The sequence below is a fragment of the Buceros rhinoceros genome, unplaced genomic scaffold (genome assembly GCF_000710305.1).
Source record: "Buceros rhinoceros silvestris isolate BGI_N320 unplaced genomic scaffold, ASM71030v1 scaffold2788, whole genome shotgun sequence".
NCBI classification, from domain to species: domain Eukaryota; kingdom Metazoa; phylum Chordata; class Aves; order Bucerotiformes; family Bucerotidae; genus Buceros; species Buceros rhinoceros.
Window position 1 is genome coordinate 113,325 of NW_010428406.1, and position 4,184 is coordinate 117,508.

Below are 4,184 nucleotides of genomic sequence, written 5' to 3' on the forward strand. Positions count from 1 at the left end.
GTAAGTTGGCCAGAGGCTAGTGTGCTGAGTGGAGATGTGCGTATATTGGAGTGCCTCCAGAGACGTGGCTGGGTTTTATTAGAATTGTATTTAGAAGGCGTAAGAAGCTTGTACAGTTTTAAAACTGCTTCATAATGGAATGGGCCTTTTAGAATGTTCTTATTCTTCATGGCTGTTTTTTAATTTTTAATTCATAAATTAGACCATGTGATAGTCATGGTAATATCAGACCAAGGTGGTGGTTGTTTTTTTAAAGAGGTGATAAATGGATAATCATTTTTAAAATATAATCATGCTGATCAGGTATTTCTGTAAGAGCTAATGTGTTTTAATTGACACAAATTCTTCCTTAAAGCTCACAATGTAGAATATTCTAATAAGGCTCAAATTTAAGCTGCTGAAGAAAAGGATTTTTGTTGCGTTCTGAGATTAAATGCTGTACAGGTGATAAGTTTGTAATGATGCATTTTGGATACTAACCAAAGCAATTCTAATTGGTGAAGTTACCCTGTCACTCACTTGGTGCTAAACCAAGATTTTACTGTAATTGCACTTATGCTGTGACCTTTTAATTTTTTTTTAGTTGGTCCACTAGAGCTTTAGAATGATCACCTTGTTTTACCTAATTCATTGCACAAGATCTCTTGCTTTTAGATTCGTCACTCATCATACCTAATGCCTCTTTTTTTGTTTGCTCGATTTTAATTTGCAGAATTTTGTAGTTGTTTTAAAATTTCTAACTGGACTACTCAATTTTTACCAGGCTTAATTGCATTTAGTACACGTGTGTCAATCGCTAGCGTTAAAAACCCCCTGTAATATTCAGCCTTTCATTCCCGCTGTTCAGTAGCACTAATTTACAGCCAGTTATTTGTATTTGCTCTCCCCATAAATATAAGTGCACTACTTGGAGACATTCATCTATTTTGTCTTCTGTTTTTCAGTCACAAACTTATTAAAGGTAGTGCATAATATTTGGGAACTGTCGTACGATAGGATCACTTATTTTCATATTTTCATTAGAAGAATTTAATCAGAGCTTCTCGTTTTCTGACTCATATAACATACACAAGTTGAATTTAAACATCTTTGTAACGTTCCTTATTAACCTTTGTGGCAAACACTTTAGCTATAAATTTGGGTGCCATCTTGGTCTTTTATTTGCTGTAAAGAATTCAAATAGAATCTTTCAGCCCTAGCAATGTTTTGTAGAGGTCCCCTCTTGTACCTATAGAGCTTCAATACGCAAAAAGCATGTTTGAGAGCACAGTTACTTATGGCATTATTTAGCAGCCAAAATGGCAAACAGTTAAACGTGTAATGGAAGTGCTGCTCAGTATGTAACGTTTGCTTTAGACATACTTTGGATGTGTAACTCTAATTTTTAATTGGTCAGCTTTCGAGTACAGTACGGCATTTTAAGTATCGATCACAGTACATGAATTCATTTGTTATATAAAATGCCTTTTTAATGTAAAAGTCGCAACGTCAAAGCCAATAAAAATGCTGCTTCATAAGAATGGTTCGATGTTTTTCTTACCTACATATAAGAACCTGAAAATGATCTGCGTGTTAAAATATACAATGTCAATCAGGCCTGGTTTGAATCTGAGTAGAAGAGTGAGTTTGGATTACTTGTATGAGAAAACATTTTTTTTTTCTCTTTTGAAAAAATTCTCTGTAAAGAAACATCTTAATTTTATGTGTTTTAGCTATTTAACTTTTTTAATATACATGGAAGATAACGTTTCTTTTGAGTGAATATTGAGAGCTTGTGCATGAATAGGTTTCAGTTAGATTTATTAATGCAAGCAGCATAATGAAGCCTAAGGACTTCACGTGAGTTCAAACTTTGACCAAAACAAACCAAAGATTTGTGACAGAAATACTGGAGATATTTTTAAGAAACACGTAATTCTCCCACTGATATCCTCAGATGCTTGAGGAAATTTTGTTGTTGTTCTTTTTGTCCCTTCTCTTGCTTTTAATACCGCGTTTCAACCCTGTATGGTAAAGTTGCTGAGATCTGCTGTGTAATATCATGCTGCAACTGAACTCAAGTCTTTGAACAAAAACGCGTGGCTAGTGTTCTGAAGCGTGAGCTTATCTGCAGCTGTATTGCGTGCAGATGTGAAGGAGATGTTAGCTAGGTATTATTCTAAAAAGATACATAAAACTTGCAGGTTGCAATTCTCAGCCTGCAGTATAAACACCCTTTCTCTGCAGTGATTGCAAATCTCACAGCACTGCCTGGTTAGAATGCCTGGGACTATCTGTCAGCCCGTAGACTCGCTGGTACTGACATCTGTGCTTCCAAAGATGTTTGTGGATAGCTCGTTCCATGTTAATCACCATGTGAAACTGTGATTACTGCATTTGTCAGCATTTAGTACTGCTGAACATTACCTCTAAAATTAAACACTACTCCAAAATCCGTACAGAAGAGGTAGAGATCAAATCTCCCAACCATACATTCCGCAAAATACCGTTGTATTTTCTTGTCGGTTAAGGAGTTTGCTCTCATGATTCGTTCAGCACTGCAGCATTTGCAGCAGTAGTAATGTACATTGCTACAGGACCAGTTTGGCAGAATGGCTGAATGCTCTTAATTGTTTTGTATCTATTACCAGTGGAAACGAGAGCAAGAATTTGATTTGCAGTTACTTGAGAGGGCAATTCGTGGAGAAGAAAAGGATGAAAATGAATGGTTAAAAGTTCAGCCAGTAGCAGTGACAGAGACAGATCTGGAGCCTCAAGACTATGATTTAGATATCAGCAGAGAGGTAACACTCATAATAATTTTTTTCTTCCTATTCTATGCTGCAAAATATTAACTTTTCTCCATCTTAGGTAGTAAATTCTCATCTTTCTTTCAGAAGTTAGCTGGAAGTTTGAACTAAAAGGAGTCTTTTGGGTATTGAAAATTTATGGCCTGGCACTTAGAATCTCTTCAAGGTTTGTGTTTGTACTGTCTTTTAGTGGAGAGAAGAAATTGAAAGGTTGGCTCTACTGTTTGCAACCTCTATCTCAGGCTTTGTAAAGGAAGAAGTGATTCAGGTAGGGAATGTTATATAAATTGGAGAAAAAAAAGATGAGAAGACAACATCGGGAGTATTTGAAAATAAGAAACGGCAATGAAGAAAAAGTTAATTCTCCAGAGCTACCTTACTCTTTTTTGACTGGCAAACCATGGTAGAGCAGAGGGAGCATTGCTTTATTCTGGTCAGAACAGAAAACACCCTTCTGTCAGCTTTTCAAATTACTTGGCCGGTGTTCTGGGCACTAGATCTCTTTTCACGCTAGTGACCAGGTATTTGTTTGAAATGCGATTGAGCCATCTGGTGGAAAAGGAAGAATACAGCAAGTGGAAAGACTTCAGCAGGTACTGCAACGTGGTGGAAAATGCCGTGGTAGATGGAAAATCAGTAAAATTATTAATGATACTTAGAGTAGTGAGGATCTCTACTCTTCTCAAAGCTGTTGGCAACGTTTTATTTTATAGAGATATTTGTAAGAAGTTGAATCCGTGTCCCATTATCTGTTGATCTCTAGGAATGAATGTATCTTTCAATTACTCTTAGTTTATTTTCTACAGAAAATGCAGTGCTCCTGTAAACTTCAGAAAGAAGTATTTTTCTTGTATTGCCTTTCCTTGTTGCACTCTGCTATTAATTTTTTTTTTTCTTAACAAGGCATCCACTGAATGATTTTGTACTTCCAAATTATTGCTGTAAACCTAGGGAACATTTTTGCTTATAGGCATTTCTGTCTTACTTCAGAGTAACTGAAGCGGGTCTGAGGCTCAGCCTGTAGAGCTTCTTTCTCAGGTTACCCAGGTTGACTTTTTCCTTTTCCTGTCCCCATCCTCTTCACCTGGCAGGTGCTTCTATACCTGAGGTGCTTCTGTGCCCCATAAGGAAACATGCTCAGTTGCATCTCTAAGGCAAATAAATCTGCTATTCACATGATAACTGAGTTTGTTACTCTGGTAGTGGCAGGATGAGCTGATCTAGGTTAGTTACAGCATGGAGATAGATATATAAATTACAAATAAAAAAAAAAAAAAAACCCAGCTCCAGGGGAGAGTTGGATTTGAAGGTGAGGAAGTGTAGTGGAAAGTGAGGCTTTTTCAGGAAGCATTGGCCTTGGGTTTACTGAGAAGGAAGTATGATGATTTAAGGCAG